We start from the raw sequence: 19,023 nt of genomic DNA on the forward strand, positions 1-19,023 counted from the left end.
ATGGTAGGTCCCCAGGCTAGCTCGAGACAAGGGATGAGGTATATTATCAGATGATGATAGCTTATGGGCTACATGGTCTTGGGTTTACGAACTCAAGTTTGTATATTAAAGAGCAAGTGGGAGATTGTTGGATATATGCTCTTTTGGTCACTAAAGTCCTATTGGGCTTCAGTGACACTTGAGCCCATGAGGCTTAGGGTTGAGTTATGTCTAAGACCTAAAGTATATATTCACAGTTTTCTCCTCTTGTGCCTCTAAGGTGAACAGATCATTAGAAACAAACCCAAGAGGCAGACGTTCATCATCTGAACGGTTGCCCACACAACCATCTCATCCTCCTCGAGAGATAGTCTGGAAGATCGATCATAGAGGGAACAACTATTGTTCGTGGTCACACAACTACGCCCTTCCAGGTAATCAAAACGATGAAGGTTAATCTTTTCCCTCGTCGTGTCGGTTCGATGCGCTTCCGCGTTTCTGATGATATACCTACAAATATGTGCTAACTTCTATTCGTTTAATTGAAAATCCATTGATCAAAAAGCTAGTATGAACGGACAAGAAATAAGTAATATGATTTGAGAATCTGATTTAATTTGATTAGGAAAATCGAATAATCAATAAATCGGTTAAAAAATTAATAAAAAAATAAATCTTCTTTTCAGTAGTTAGTAGTCCGCGGGTTTCTACTGATTCAACGTTAAAATACACAGCTAAAAGTCAATTATGACAATTAAATTAGTGCAAGAGAGTTGACTAAGTGGGAAAGAACTTTTGTTCGATCCCTATTAATGTCATTTTGAAAAAGAGTATAAAATCCTAATTTTTGACCCACCCTATACTCAGGATTAGTCTTATAGCTAGTTAAAAGAATCGAAGTTTGTGAAGATATCCCGGAGAGCCTACTCATCTTAAAAAAATAATTATAATTATAAGCTTGTGAACAACAAAGATTCGATCCCCACTAGATGCAATTTTAAAATAATTCTATTATATATATATATATATATATATATATATATATATATATATTAAATGGTGCATATTAATCAATAAATAAATTCAGCCCAATGATAAGTTGTTGTTGAACATCCTCATAAGACTCGAGTTCGAATCCCAACTAGCGATTCACGACTAGTGAAAAAATGCTGACCCAATGTATATAGTTGGGTTCACAATACAAGCTAAGTAGTTCAAGAAATAATTTGGTTTCGAGCAATTCACGACTAGTGAAAAAATGCCGACCCAATCAACGGCGGACCCACATAGGGCACATGTCCGCACTTGCGACATGAAATTTAGATTTTAGGTTTTTTTTTTTGTTATATGTTCTTATGTGTCTCTTGTTCAATATGTATATTAATCAATGTTAATTTTGCAATGCAGATGTTAAATACTTTTTGTTGAGATTAAATGTCACTAATTTTTATGGCATAATACTGGTTTTCATGTAGTAACTGAAGAGATAGGATGACTTGATTTTCTGAGTTTGCACACTTCAATCGCTCAACTCAACAATCATTGGACATAACTTCAGTGTCATACTTGCTTCACTAGTAACATTTAATTTATGGAAAAAGTGTTTGTGTTTTTAAATGACACAATTCATGTCATTTCACTCTCACAAAAAGTGGTACCCACACTTTTTTTTTGTCCACTCTCTTCCCCATGATCTATCTATTTCTCTCACTTAAAATGATACAATTTTATATCCTTTAAAATGACACATATTTTTCCCTTAATTTGTACATCATCTTTTACTAATTTATATTTATATCTGCCTAGAATTGCTATTTATCCTATATATTTTTCCTACATTGATAAGTCAACTCCTCTATGTGAAAGTTATATCAAAAAAAATTTCGAAGGCGCTGCCCCCGAACCCCCGCCACTTAATGTGCGGACATGAATTTTTTTTCCTGAGTCCGCCACTGGACCCAATGTATGTATATAGTTAGGTTCACAATACAAGCTAAGTAGTTGAAGAAATAATTTGGTTTCAATTTCTATCAATTATGTTTTAGGTGAGAGATTAAGAGTTATAACCGTGACTAAGTCTCAATTTGAGAATAGCTCAAAAAATTAAAACTTATGCGAATACCAAATAGCAATGTAGTCGTTTTGTTTTTTACCTCTTCTAACGATATGGTGGAGCTGGAGTCCTTAAATGTCTTTGAAACAAACCTATATCTTCTTTCTCCGGTCAACCGCATTCATTTCGATCATAAGTTCACTGAGTATGCAACATTTAGATAAGTTTAGCCGCCTAAACAGTAGTACATCTAAGTACTATTATACAAAGTTTTCTACTTTCGTGATACTATTTCTTTTTATTTCTAATTTTTTTAATAAGAAATTAAGTCAATGGTCAATAAACACAATCTTTTACGTTTTAATTATGGGGATTGTTTCTTTTATGTTATATAAAATAATATAATCTTCTTACATACACAAATTTTATGTGGGATCCATTTTAAATTTTCTCTCTCTTTATTCTCTCTTATCTTTCTTCGTATTATGAGTGTAGGAAAATTGTTTTTTGCTTATGCAACATAAGAAAAACAATCCCCGTTAATTATATACAGTAACTAGGCACATCATTACACAAATTTATCAATTCGAAATTCCTAGTGTAAAGCAGAGATTTAATCTGTCTTCTCATGTATGTACTATGCTCCTCAACCCATCAAAATCAATTTCATTGTCAAAATACTACGTCTTTTCTCATGTTAAATAGTACTTCAAAGGTCTTACAGGGGTAACCATCTGATGTCATATTCAGGCTTGGCCATGCACACTGTTATTCATAAATATGAGTTATTAATTTGCCAACTTATAAGATTGGACAGCTATTGAAAAGTGGTAAATGAGATGAGAGAATTATCATCAATTAAATCTGATATCATATTTTAACCTGAGATGAAATTTTGAGTCATTGAATACATGGCTCCTCACAATTATATGATATTCAATTGATATATTTTCAATCAATATGAAATTCCATCGCACTAAAATTTTCAACAATCTCCACTGACGTAAAATTTAAGAACTACCACAAGAAAATAAAAGATTAACCAGCTTATCAGTGAATTAAGGAAGACGGTTCCATGATCCCTATATAAAATAGGTTTTATAATTCTCATGTTGAATGAGAATTGAAATTTCATGTTGTAGAGATAAAAAACATGTAGGACCTATGTGTTAGAAAAAATTATACGTAGGATCCATGTCAGCACGAAAATTAAAAGGTGTGTAGGAAAATTTTAATTTAAGAATTATAAAACGCATATAAAATATATTAGAACCTCCAAAAGAAAATAAAAAAAATTAGAAGTGTCAAAAATTAAGCCCGTTCAGCCGTATCCAATATTTTTAGATTTGGCCTGGCCAAACTTGGGCCTGACCCAAGTCACACTACTATGAAATATTGAAAAAAAATAAAATATGAAGAATGATTCTTATACAAACTTACATTTACACACTTATTTCGTATTCTAAAAAATCATTGTTTTTGCATTGTCAAGAATGACTTTCCAATCCATGGTGACCAATAAAATTCTCACAATTGATATGCATAACTATAGATTCTATCCAACACCCAGGCTTTCCAATATTGTGCACTAATGCTACATTCTGCAAGCTAGGTGTTTTTTAGAATTGAGAATCCAATGTTGTGCTCTACACCCTTTAAATACATCAACATCAACATCAACATTACCTTTATCTCAAATTAATTGGAGTCGGTAAATATTTAGAATCCGTGTAAATGGATTTAGAAAAACTTTTGATGTATTATTTTTTTTTAAAAGTAATGTTTTGATCCGTATTTAAAAAGCATTTTTAAGAAAAGTAATATTTTAATTTTTGAAAGGTTAAAAAAATATCATTTTAAATGTTTATTGATTTTTGATGTTTTAAGTTGCATCTAAATACATAGTGAAAATTACTTTTAATAAAAAAAAACTTGTGAAACCAAAAAAAAAAAAAAAAAAAACTCATCCTAACATGCACTTATATATACATCATTAAATTTTATGGAGATTAGAATTGTAACTATTTATTATCTTGTTTGTTAGTGTGAAATCCTATCAAAATTAAATAACAATAAAGATATAATCAAACAGTTCTTATTTTCATATTTCAAAAATATATACAACATTAATCTTTATCTATATCATTAATGTACTAAATAATTTTAGATCTATATCATTAATGTACTAAATAATTTTAGATTAATATAATATTTTAGATTCATAAAATACTTATGCATTCGTCTCATATAATTTTTAACAAAATTTCTTTTAACTACTTTTTTCAATTTATATTTTAAAATTTTACTTAAATTTTAAAAATAGTACAATGCATGCTAAGTAGTTCTAAAGATTGGATCTTCCACAAGACCAATACCAAATTTTCTCAGTCCATTTAGTTTTGAAGACTAGTATTTATTTTTAAAAGACAAGGTTGTGCTAGAAAACAGAGTCCTATAGAAGCCAAAATTTTCATGGATTTTTTACTCAAAACACAGCAATTTGGAATTCCCTAGTGTTGGTGTCATTTCCTTTTCATCTTTTCTTACGGTGAACCACCGTTGATTAAACAGCGTTCAAACTCGGGACTCTTTGCCCAATCCTTTGTTTTCTTCGGTCAAATGCTATTACTGCGAGCTTAATTTAGCTATCCTTGTACACCTTACTTTTTTAAGATTCAAATCCGGTTTACGAAATCTTAATAGATCCAATTAATTTCGATTTTGAGTTTGAGCCTCTTTATCCTTTCAAGAAGTTATGATTCTCATGAATCCAAACCATTATCTTTTAAGGAGGTCAAATTCTAAAATCTAACTGTGTCATCGCTACATCAACAACTTTTGAGTTGGGTTTATACATGAGTCATTTAATATTAATCAATAGCTACTATGATTTAATTACTTGATCACTTATAATTAAATATATATTAAGATGGGAAGAGATATGAATTTCTATACCAGCTATAAGTAATAACACACATCAACTTATATTAATGTAACAGTAAAAACTCTTACCCATTCTTTAACAGTGTTAACTTATTAAAGATGAAAATATACTTGAACAATTACATATCAATAGAATAAGAAATGTAATTCTTATTTTTGCATCGATATAAATTGACCCTACTCAAATTTAGAAATTATCTCACCAAAGAATAAATCTTAGGTGCATCTGTTACACCTAGATTCACTGTATCTCATTATTGAGAGGATTACACATCAGAGGAGAGAGAGAAAATTTGGCAGAGGAGAGAGAATTTTTGCTGACATGTTATTTCATTGATAGAATGCACTTAATCTTTGGTGCAATAGTATCACCGAAGATTTATTTCAGTATTAGGTACCCTGTCTTCATATATAGGCTAAGACTTCAGATTGTGTAAAGTGCCTCATAACTCATTCTTTGCATGTTTCACCAACAATGACTTTCAGCCAAAGAATACTATGCTTCATCACTTTCAGTTGTTTCCTGTACCTGACAAAGCCTTCAAACTTGAAGGAAGACACACTACTCCAAGGTCATCAGCTCACAGCAACCAACCGTCTGATTTCATCTTCAGGTTTGTTCAAGCTGAGTTTCTTTCAGCTTGATGCCACTGATGAACAAAACAGAAAATTATACCTCGGAATATCAGCCAATGATAACTATTTTTGGGTTGCCAACAGAGACATGCCAATCCATGATGACACTGGAGTTCTCACAATAGATGAATATGGTAACATGAAAATTTTGTCCAGTACCACTATTATCCTATATTCAGTTGAAGCTGCAAGTAACAACAATTTTAGTGCCACTCTTCTGGATACCGGTAACTTTGTACTTCATGAATTGAACCCAGATGGGTCTCAAAAGAGGGTGTTATGGCAGAGCTTTGATTACCCTACAGACACACTTATACCAGGGATGAAGCTTGGGTTTGACAAGCACACAGGCCATAATTGGTCTTTAACTGCAAGGAGAAGTTCTAAATCTCTTTTTTCAGGGTCTTTTTCTCTTAGCCTTGACCCCAAAACGAACCAATTGGTCAGCATGTGGAGAGGGAAAATTATTTGGAGTAGTGGAAAATGGAGAAATGGAAGTTTTAGCAACTTGAACTCCTCAGTTTACAAAAAGCAGTTCAATTTCACATACTTTTCGAACGAAAGCTTAACCTACCTTAAATATGCTTCAGTTTCTGGTTATATCACAATGGGACCATTGGGTCAAGTGGATGCAAGCGGTGTAACTTATTCATGTGTTGATGCTGAGACTCCCCCTGGTTGTACAATGCCAGGGCCTCCCAAATGCAGGGAAGAAGATGGTTTATACTTGCCCAGTTCGAATAGTGTTGGGGTAATGTCAAAGAGAGGGTTCACATTTGATGAAAATGAGAACCTGACCATTTCTGATTGTTGGATGAAGTGCTTGAACAACTGTTCCTGTGAGGCCTACACTTATGCAAATCAGGATGGAACTGGTTGCGAAATATGGAGCAGGGCCACAGCAAATTTTCTTGTGACTAATGTGACTGCTGATGGGCGGCAAATTTTCTTCTTTCGTAGTGGAACCAAAGGTAAGTTCACACAATCAAGTCTAGTTACATACAACATGAGGTTCTGTTATGTGTGATCATATTATGTGTATATTCTAATATGCTTAAGCTATACATATGTGACTTTGTGTGTTGATTTGGAGCATCGATTGATGAGTTCATATTTTATTTAGTCATATATAATACCTTAAATATAAGGTATTGAGGACTTAATTCCCCATCTTAACGATGGTAAAGAAGCATATCTTAGAAGAGTGTAATTATCCTTATTTATAATATTTGTTAAATTATAAGTTTTTAAGCAGATATAGTATATTAACATTCTTCTTCGCATGCAGGAGGCAAGAGGAGGATTTGGATCGTAACTGCAACAGTTGGAGTTCTTTTCCTAATCATATCATGCATCACGTGCTTTGTGTTGCGGAGAAAACTCAAAGAAAGAGGTAATCTCGTATGGGAATTCATATAAAGTTGAAGATCAGATACAATAATCTTATCAACACAATTTTTGCATTAAGTACTAATAGGACCATCTGAATTCCGATGGAGCCATCTTTTATAACTGTTGACCATAGGTAGTATTGAAGTTTTCACATATGATGTGCAGTTGGAGGAAACATAGTAATTTCCAATGCATACAATGAAGGAAGAGAACAGAGGAAAGAAGAGAGGACAAGTAATGAAATGCACATATTCGACTTTATAACCATTCTTGAGGCAACTGACAATTTTTCTTTCACAAATAAGATCGGGGAGGGTGGCTTTGGACCTGTATACAAGGTAACAAATTCTTATATGGAAAACAAATGAAGTCAAATGTTCAGGCATAAATAAACGAAGTTAAAATTGTTTTTGTTCTGTCTAACTGTGAGAAGTATTTAGTCGAAGACTACTGGGTTACTTTTGAATCTGGTGTTTTTTCTAAGGTATCTATAAAGCAAATATTCTTAAGGTTGCGGATTACTATGCATGGATAGAAACTGCTTTTGTCAAAGGGGTGATTTGTGTGCATAGTAACAACATAAGTAAGAAAGAGATTAGTCTCATAACTTTAAGTTTTACCTCTTATTTATAGAGTTTACCTATGGATAACGGTATGGTGGCCTATGTGGGGGTTAGAGTCCAATTGTACAGCTGTCTGGATAGGATTCTTATTGATAAAAGATTCCCTTCCTTATTTGCTTGACTTTCCTTTGATGTTGCGCCTTTTAAAGTATGGGCTTCCCATAACCGTTTTCATTGTTCAATTTTCTTATTCAGCCTCATTAAAGTATTCAGTATGCATGTACTAATTACGCACTTAGAGCTAAATAATGAGATGTAACTTTTTTCAGGGGAAACTGCCAAACGGTCAAGAAATAGCTATAAAGAGACTTTCCAAAAGCTCGGGACAAGGGTTGGTAGAGTTCAAAAATGAAGCTATGCTAATTGTAAAACTCCAGCACACTAATCTAGTGAGGCTTCTAGGTTTCTGCATTGACAGAGAAGAAAGAGTATTAGTTTATGAGTACATGCCCAACAAAAGCTTGAATTTGTATCTCTTTGGTATGTAGATTTCCTGGTCAAATATGTTTATGCCTTCTGCTCAATTTTTTCATTTATGCCTTAGATTATTATATACTAAGCTTTTCTTCAAAGTAGATTCCAACAAAGGAAACGTGTTAGAATGGAAGACACGATTCAGAATTATTGAAGGTATTGCACAAGGACTTGTATATTTACATCAGTATTCAAGATTAAAAGTGATACATAGAGACTTGAAAGCTAGCAACATTTTACTGGACAATGAGATGAATCCAAAAATATCAGATTTTGGGATGGCCAGAATATTTGGATTGACAGAATCTGAAGAAAAAACCAACAGAATTGTTGGGACATTGTAAGTATCTATATGATAAAATTTTACTTTATCATTTTTTTTTTCCAAGCACTATAATATTTTTTGATGGATTAATGATATTTTTTCAGTGGCTATATGTCTCCAGAGTATGCCATGAGGGGTGTCATCTCAACTAAAACTGATGTATATAGTTTTGGCATCCTGCTTTTGGAGATTGTGAGTGGAAAGAAAAATAGTAGTTATTATCCACTCAATCTTATAGGATATGTAAGTTACTTCAAACCATGCAATAGGTACGACAAAAATTTGATTGATTGGGTTAAAAATTAAGAAAATGCATTTATTTCAGGCATGGCAATTATGGAACGAAAGGGAAGCTCTAAAGCTAATTGATTCAGTGTTGGATGGGTCATACCCTCACATCCAAGTGTTACGGTGCATTCATATAGGTCTCTTATGCACTCAAGATCAAGCAATGGACAGGCCCACTATGCTTGAGGTTGTTTCTTTTCTTTCAAATGAAATTGCCCAATTACCTCCACCAAAACAGCCATCATTTTATACCATCACATCCATGGAGGAGCTAGAGTGGCATAAAAGTTGTTCCATTAATGAGATAACAATCTCGGTGACGTCAGGTAGATAAAATGGCCTAAGGAAGAAACAAGATTTATTGGAAGATTAGGGAGCTGTTGAAATTATTGTATATAGAGTAGTCTAATATATAAGCTAAAGTCTCACATCATGTAATTTTTATGTGTATTCTCTTTTACTTAGTTATATATGCAGATTACTTCCTATGTCTTTCGCTTTCCTCTTTCTTAACAGAGCAAAGGTGAAAATAAATTAATCGCATTTTTTAAATATATATTATTGGTGAGATGTTCAAAAGTCTCCATGAGAATTATAGGTTGGCTAGTATTCAGTAGAAACAGATAAACACTACTTGTACATATGTTTTCATGTGAAAATGCCATTTTAATAAATGATAATATTTTGTACTAAGGATATCCATACCATCAATTTACAATAAATAAATTACAAATTTTGCATCTGACGCTATGAATATAAATTGTACAATTATAATTTATTGTTAAATATATGACATGTTAATTATAATTTGGGGTGAAACAAATCAGATGATTCATTAAAGACCTATGACCTAACCTGCATTAAACCTCACATTAAATAAGTTAAGAATTTTTAAAAGCCAAATTAGCTAGAAAAAGGTCATTTTTTAGGTTATCAAAAATAGACTAATCTATTAAGAAAATATATATTATATTATTATTGTATTAATTTTTTTTTTTTTGTAATCTTAAAATTAAATACTTATTAGCTTATTCAAAGGCTAAGTCTTCGTCTTCAGGTTTAGGTCTATTACCTTATTGAAAGATGGTTTGTTACTCAATTTATAAACTTTAATATAAAGTAAATCTTGGAATAAGCTTTCAAGGCAGATAGAATTTTTGAAAAAGTTAGATAAGGTTTAAAAAATACATATATCAAATAAATAGGAAAGATCTAGATCTATATTACGGAAACAAGCCAGATTCTTTACACTTTTATCAGTGGCGGACCCGGGAAATTTTTTTTATGTTTGCACAACTTTTTTATTTTTAATTTTAAAGATTATGATTCAATTTTTACTTTCACTTTAAAAGTAAAGTTTTGGTGAATCAATCAAAGTTTTAAGGAAATAATAGATAATGATAATTAAAAAAATTAAACACCACAAAAAGACATTTGTAAAATATAATATAATTGTAGAAGTTAATCGATCAAAAATTCACTTTTGTCTATGTCTATTTGATCTAGAGTTGGCCACTTTTGTTTCAAAAAGAACGTGAAAAACCCATGCGATTCTCCTCCACTTGATGAAGATTGAATTTCAGAAATGTTGATATTTATTAAGATTTGGAGCTAGTAAGGTTTATATAAAAAAAAACAAAGCAATTGGCTATGTTTTAATTGTAGGAGTTGGTTGGATTGGACATATTTTTAACTTTTTTCTTTAATTTTTTTATTTCTTTTTTCCTTTTTTCTTGTCTGTAAGTGTAGACACTTATACTCACCTAGTCACCTGTGTGTCCGCCATTGCTCTTTATTATAATTCAGTAATTCACCATTGTCTCAACTATTAAATTTGATTTTTTTTTTTTTAATGATAACAATTCCTACAATGAATAATAATGACAATATAGTTAACGTGCTACTATGAGAATGCATGCGATTTGCGATGGATAATGGAAAAAGAGACAACTAAAGAATTAGTCAGTTTTGGAAGCTAACAAAATGCCAAGTTTATGATAGCAATTTAATAAATGTACCATAGACATCGAATATCCAACTTACGAAACGTTGACAAATCTATTAGAAAAAAAGCACCAATTAACGTACAAAAATAAGAAAAAGTTGTCAAGAAATAAATGAATGACAATTGCTACTGTTTGTCGTTTTATTTTCGACCTCTTCCTACGCTGGTGGAGAGGCTGGAGTACTTAAATTGCATTGAATCTTTTGCCATCTCTTTCTTTGGCCATTTTTTTCCACCACTCAACCCAATCAATTTCGTTGCTGGGGTTATTGGTTATATGACATTTATTAATTTATGTATTTTTTACTTAATTATACATGATTGTTTATCATTTTAATCTCTAATTCTTATTTATTTTTCAATTAATAGTAAAAGTTAAATTCTTAATTATATAATAATATTTTCTGCTGTTTCTTTTCATTTTGTTTTTGCTCATTGATTTTGAATTTTAATTTATTTGAGTAAAAATGAGTTTATTTTATTTTATTTTCTCAAATAATAATCATCTCAAAAGCATATTTTTAAGGGGAAGGATATACTTACATTAAAGCAAAATTTAAGTCCGAGATTGTTTAGGATGGATAATTGAGAAAGAGATTGGAAGCTGAAAAAAAAAAAGCTGAGTCTAAGATAGCAATTTAATAGTCACTTAGTTGACAACTTATGCTGATCAGCTAGATATAAGAGGGAATTTGGATTCGATTTAAATCAAACTGTAATTAAATTTTAAGTCAATATTTATTTTATAATCGACTCAAAAAATTAAAATTTCTTAAAATTTTTGAGGAGCCGATTTACCTCAAAAAATATTTAGGGTCAAAATGGTGAAAAGAAAAATTCTAATTCACATTAAATGTACCATAAACCTCCATCATCAAACATATCACGATCTACAAAGCACGAACACATTAAATTTTTTGAAAAATGTGTCTCAGACATGTGTGAGATATCAACACATTTTGACACGCGATCAATATTTGAGGATATATAGTCAATGGCCCGACATATTTTTTCGACACGCGATCAATATTTGAGGATATATAGTCAATGCCCCGACATATTTTTTCGACACGCGATCAACTTTGTTCAACACTTGATCAATGCTCCGACACGTATTCGACATATTTTTTTTTTAATTTTATTTTATTAATTAAACATGAAAAATAATATATAAATTAATTTTTTCTGTTATAGAATTTGACATAAAAAATTAACAAGGTACAAAAAATTATTTTTGTTTATATTTATGTTATGAAATTTGAATATTTGATTACTTATATGACTTATTATGAATTATTAAATGTATTAAATATAAATTATATTATATATATTAAAAATATTATTTAATATCAAAACATGTCCTAATATGTTAAAATATGATATTTTTTAGAATTAAGGTATCGCCGTGTCGTGTCATGTCGTATTCTGTGTCTCGTGTCAGTATTGGTGCAATATAAATCACAATAAATTCATCTGAAAAAGAAGCACTGATTAATTCGGCATAAAAAAATAAGAAAAATTCTCAAAAAAAAATAAAGGAATGACAGATGCTCTGACTGTCGTTTTGTATTTGACTTCTTCTCACTATGGTGGAGCTGGATGGAGTACTTATATGGATGAGACGTTTGGTAGGCGATCTTTTTTAAGATTTTCGAAAAATTAAATTTTTTTAAATTTTTATTTTTGAATATTATCGTAAACTGAATAATTTTATCATATTTTTAAAAATTAAAATTTTCGGATAAAAAAAGTTCTCCCGTGCCAAACGCTCACGAAAGTAAGCGACATCTTCCTTCTCCGGTGAACCCCATTCATTTCGATCATAACTCATAAGTTCACTGAGTATGCAACATTTTGACAAGTCTAGCCGCCTAAACTGTAGTAAATCTAAGTAATATTATAAAAAAAATTCTACTTTCGTGATACTATTTCTTTTGATTTCTAAATTTTTTTAATAAAAAATTAAGCCAATGGTCAATAAGCACAATATTTCACGTTTTAATTATGGGTTTTTGTTTTGTCATGTTACATGAATAATTTTTTTTTTTCTACAAAGAAAAGACAAACTAGATAATAATAAAGAAAGTGAAAGATGCACTCTTTTCAAGGACTTTGTGTTGTCTCAAGTGGTTGCATGACACCAGTTTTTTCCTACAACATTATTCTTATTTATCCCTTTAATTATATATAATAACTAGGAACATCATTACACAAATTTATCAACTCGAAGTTCCTAGTGTAAAGCAGAGCTTTAATTTGTCTTCTCATGTATGTGCTATGCTCCTCAACCCATCAAAATCAATTTCATTTGACAAAATATTATATCTTTTCTCATGTTTCCATATTGAGGACGGAAATAATACTTCAATTGATGACAGGGGTAACTATCTGATTTCATATTCAGGCTTGGACCTTGGTCATTGACACTACTGTTATCATAATTATGAGTTATTGATTTGTCAACTTGCTATAAGATTGGACAACAACTATTGAAAAGTGGTAAATGGCCATTCCACCCAAGACTTGTAAATAGCCCTTAATTCGGACGACGTTAATATTATTTTATGTTAGGTGGGCAAGTGGGAGTAGTAGGTTTGATACAGTATCTTAACCCGCGACAAAACTTTGGGATATTGAGTATGAGTCCTTATAAATTATATGATCTTTACTTGACATATTTTCATTTTTTAACTATCATATTTAAATTTCCAACAATCTTCCAATTCCAACATGGAAATAAAGAACCACCACAAGGAAAGAAAAAGTTAACCAGCTTATGAGATAATAAAGACAGACAGCCCTTGTTATCAAAAAAAAAAAAAAAAGACAGACAGCCCATGATGCCTATATAAAACATATTAGAGGTGTCAAAAGAATAGGCCCGTTCAGTCGTACTAAATAATTTTATATCTGGGCTGGCCAAACTTGGGCCTGACCCAAGTCACCCTACTACGAAATATTGACCAAAAAGTTATGAAAAGATGATACTTTATACAAACTTACATTTACACACTTATTTCGTATTCTGAAAAGTCATTGTTTCTGTATTGTCAAGAAAGACCAATACAATTCTCACAATTGATGTTCACGACTATAAATTTTGGGGAAAACTACTCTTGTTAGACAATAGTTCTCTTTCCTACAGACCTATCAAATTTCGTATTGCTCTTTTTTTAAATAAGTGAGTGACCCTAATCACATGGTTGTATCTATGGTCGGAGAGAAGGTGTTTCATGTATCATAAGATTAACACCCCATTTTCCAACGTTGTGCACTTTGCTAAGTGTTGGGTGATGGTCTTCGAAAATTGAGATCCATTCATTATTTATATGTTCTTAAATTTTCCTTTTTTCCTATTAAGTTTTAATGTTTTATTCCAAGTTTGTCTTCAGGAGCAATTTATGACTAAATAAGGCTAGAGCAACTCACAGTTCTGAAAATCAGGGAGCAACTCGCAGTTTTGTGCAATTTCTGAAAATTGTTTCTCATTTCTAGGAGGCCCAATGCCCATAGAAGAGACTCAATTCAGAATTAAAACAAACTTAGAGAAATGAATAAGAAAGAGAAAAGGGAGAAAATAAAGCACGAAGGAGCAAAAAAAGCATTATGGCAACATCTTTTTTTTAGAAAAAGCAACAACCTATGGTTGGTCGACACGTTAGCAGAGCAGAGTGGAGAATTGAACAATGCCCTTGCAGCATCACAACACCAAAATACAGCAAAAGAAGCTTAGAAGAAGGAATTTAGGGCTGACTTGGTAGGAGCAGCGTCACTCAACAGGAGCAACTGATGAAATCTGCACCATTGATCAATGGCCAAGACAACACCTTTAAGGAACCTTTCACCTATAAATACTGAAGAAATCACTACTTTCAGAAGCTTTTGGCACTCTTAGGGGGTGTTTGGTAGGAGGAAAAAAATGTCTGGGAAAAGACGGCAGGAAAAAATATGTGGCCATGTTTGGTAGGAGGAAGAATTAAAAGGGGTATGAGAAATTTTTTTCCTGTCTAGTTTTTTTTACACATGGACCATCAGTGAAATTTTGCCATGGATGAGATAAAAAAAAAATTCCCTCCGCGGTGGTAAAATTTTACACATAGCATCATTAAAATTCATCCAATTTTCCTAGAAAAATTTTGATCTACCAAATACTTTTTTTAACTTACTCGACAAAAAATTCTTCCCATCATATTCGGAGCAGATTTATTTTCCTGATAAAAAAAATTTCTCCTGTACCAAACGCCCCCTTAGAGAAGACTCATTGTCCTCCTTAGGATTTTCTTCTATTTTTATTTTCTTTTTGTAAATAGGTTTTCATTATGCTCCTTAGTATGAGCTAAGTATTTTTAGTAGGTAAGAGTGAAGTAGAAGTACTCGTCTTTGTTTTAGGATGAACTTGTAATGAAAATATGTTTTCTCTAATAAAAAATGAGTGTTTCTTGGTTTAATGTTCTAATATTGTGATACCCCTTGGTTTGCAACCTCTTCCCAGGATCATTTGGTCGATGAAACCCTCACAAGGCTGTGTGAAGCAACATTAAAAGTCTTAGAGTATTTTGCTCTAAGTCAGAGGAATACCCGGAAGGAAAAGCACTGTCATATGTAAATTGTTTTTGCTAGCGATCCTTTCAGCCATGCTCTTCTGAGAAGGAAAATATGATCTCCCTTAAGTTTCAACCTAAGACTCCTCACGTAATCTGGAGGAAGTAATGCATGTTTGATTTAGTTCACTTAGGGAGAAAAGGACGTGTAGATAGAGAAATTTGTCTCCATACCCAGAATAGTTGATGGGAGCACATTTTATTTTTGAAAACCTATGACATTGTAGAACGACCAAGATGGTGAAAATACCAACCTAGGCCTACGACTTTTTAATTTTGAGTCTTTGTTATTTTATTTCTCTTTTGTTACTTGTTTGACAAATATAAAAATTCCCAAAACAATTATTGTTTTGCTCTCTGTTTCTGTCACTATTCTCACAATTACTGTTGCTCTCAACTCCCATGTTTTCCAAATTCCTACAAGGCAAGGTTCAATAAAATTTAAGGGAGAAACCCAGTTCTTAGTCACTCAGATTCTTTGACTCTGTTCAACCAGCTGGTGCCAAGTGCTCATTGGCTAACCTTGGTTTGAGAACAAATTGGCTCCTTGAAGCGAATTGCTATTTACTTATTTTTGCTCTCTGTTTTCTTTTTCTTAATTACATTTCTTTTAAACATCACTTTTAGAATTGTTCCCTGAGGACAATAATCTGGGGCTCATAACAGACCCTATATTACTTGATGCGTACGCTTGTGCAATTTAAGTAGATTTGCCCTTTACATGATTAATTGCTCCTTGAATAGAATACTTGTTCCGCCCTAGAAACGAAAAAAAGAGAATTAGTATACAAAAAATGAAAACGAATTAATAGCATTTTGTTTATAAAGTAAACACAAATAATAATAATACAACATCCGCTACACATACGAACGAAAAAAAAACGCAGGCAAGCACTACACAACATGAAATACGATGAAACCTTCCGCCGTAGAAAACGAAAAAAAGAGAATTAGTATACAAAAAATGAAAACGAATTCAGAGCATTTGTTTATAAAGTAACCAAAAATTAATACGAATACAACAACCTCTACAAACACAAACGAAGAAACGAATCGGAGGCAAGCCAAAGTAAACAAAAAATAATACTAATACAACAATCCCTACAAACACAAATGAAGAAAGAAATCGGAGGCAAGCCAAAAAAAAAAAGAAACACAACTTCTATGTTTATACAAAATGAATATGCCCAACATTTTCCAAGGGAGAAGGTAATGAGATTTAGTTGCATTGAAAATTTGAACTGCCATAAAAGCTGCACTATTTTTCACGAAAATGAATTAATAACCCTTTTAATTTTAATTCATTTAAAATAATTTTATTTTAATTGAAAATGTTTCTAAAAGAGGAAAAATTTTAAATTGAAGTAGTATGAACACAAAGCTCAAAATGCATTAGAAAATGACACATCAGCAAACTTGCAACAAATGATTTTACTTTAGAATATATATATATATAGATAAGAGATATTTTTTTATACACATATAAAAGTATATAAAACCCGTTTAAATCACGTGAAGAGAAAAAAGAAAAAAGAAATATGGTTTTCAAATGTATAGGAGATAAAATTATATTATCCAAATCAGTATTTTGAAAACCAGATCGGTAGGGGTGGCAATTTGTGACACGACCCGCGAACCCGACCCGGACCCGACATGAAAATTTCGTGTATGGGTCAACCCGTTTAGTAAATGGGTCGTGTTAGGGTTGGAAAATAGTGACACGAAAAAATCGTGTCGGGTCACGGGTCAACCCGTGAACCCACTTTGACCCGTAAAAAATCTGGTATCAAATACGCCTTAGCCCTTTAGAGTTTAGGGTTTCCATTTAACAACGCAGCTCTATTCTATCTCGCCTCTCTACGCTGTCTGCTCTCGCCTCCAGGGGTTTCTTCTTGTGTGCGTTGTTTAACTCGGTCCTTGAAGGTGAGGCACCTACAAATACGCTCGTGTTTCCTTTCCTCTTTCAGCTGCGCACCAGCAAACAAAGGGGTAAGACGTTTACCTTTTCTGTTTTGTTCCCCTCTGTGATCAATCGTGCTTAAATTTGGGTCTTTCTTTCATTCCACTGCAGGTTTCCCGTTTCTGAGTTCTGACCAGCCGTGGAAGAGTTTCTCTTTCCTCTTGCATGCAATTGGATTCAAGCTCTGTACGGTTGATTTCTGAAGGTAACCAGTTGATTTCTGAAGTTTTCTTTTTTTTTCTTGTTCTCCTACCCTGTACGGTTGCATGTGAGATTAGGAATGATAGTTGTTATGTTTCCTCTCTCCCTGTTTCGGTTTCCAAGTATGCCTCAAGAACAAGAAGTTAACTTATTGTCTCTTATTTCATTACTTCTACTCATTTAGACCGATTTGGACATAACTCTCACAAATTCAAAGAAGTGTTCTTGAAATTGAAATTCTCACTGTTGACTAAAGGGTGTATTAATCTAAGTCAGAACATTAATGTGGCTTAGGAACTATGAAAATTCTAAATATCTTCTTAATGTGAAGATCGAATTATAGTGAGCATGAAAATAGTTTTTCTTTAGACTTTAGTTGTCCTGTGATCTGATTACTTGGACGAGGAATATGTGAGATAAATAAGCAATGTTAGACCCCTGTTGATGGCATAAACCGAGCTTGTCAATGTAGTCTACATTGAGCAGCTTGGTCACGATTAGGTGATCAATGAAGTGAAATTAAAGCAGAAAACTTTTGGTCTTGAAAGCATAAGAAACTGATTAGAGTATAGAAGTGGAAGAATGGGAATTTCTTACAAACATGTCAGTAGTTCTTAATTTTTTGGTCTTCACTGCAAGTTTCCATAATCCTGGTTCCATAAATTACTTGTTATAGTTGGCAGTAGTTCTTACAAATACAAACATGTCTTTTTTTTAGAGACTTGGCAATCTGCATTAGCACTTGGACATTTCCTATTGCATTGCCATCTATTTTTAAAGTTGCTATTGCTTACACTAGTCTTTGGAACTGCATTGGAATAGTTTGTGCATGAAACTTTTTAACTTTGTGATCCATATATAATATATGTAAATTCTGAATTTTGCTTTCTCATTTATATAATAGATATTCTAACTTCTCCTTTTTACATGTAGATGGACTTTGAATCACACAACAGCAGTGGAGAGAATATGATGGATCACGAGGTTGATGTTCAAGATGCAAATGTTGAGGGTGATAATACAGCTGGGTCAACAGGCACAAAGGTGCCAACAAAGAAACCGAGAAAGTTAGTATCCAAGGTTTGGCAACACTTCGAGCGCATTCCAATAAATAAGGATGGATGTAAAATTCAAGCCAAATGTAAGTATTGTGATCAATTATACATGGCTGATAGTAAATATGGCACTGGTAATTTAAAGCGACATTTGGATGGATGTGTGAGAAGAGATACTAGGGATGTTGGACAGATGATTCTTTCAACTCAAAATAGCTCCTTCAGTTTAGAGCCTAAATTTGACCATGAGAAATTTAGGGAGTTATTGATAGCTGCCATTATTATGCATGATTTGCCATTTCAATTTACTGAATGGCAAGGCATTAGAGTTCTTCTTCTATATTTGCGTGCGAATTTGAATATTATAACTAGAAACACAGTGAAGGCTGATTGTGTTAAGTTGCATAAAAGGGAGAAAGATAGATGCTTGAATATGTTAAAGGAGAATACCAATAGAGTTAGTTTAACATCTGATTTATGGACTTCTT

This window comes from Gastrolobium bilobum, unplaced genomic scaffold, assembly GCF_033153095.1.
Source record: "Gastrolobium bilobum isolate Gb01-03AN ecotype WA unplaced genomic scaffold, APGP_CSIRO_Gbil_v1 utg739, whole genome shotgun sequence".
Lineage (NCBI taxonomy): Eukaryota > Viridiplantae > Streptophyta > Magnoliopsida > Fabales > Fabaceae > Gastrolobium > Gastrolobium bilobum.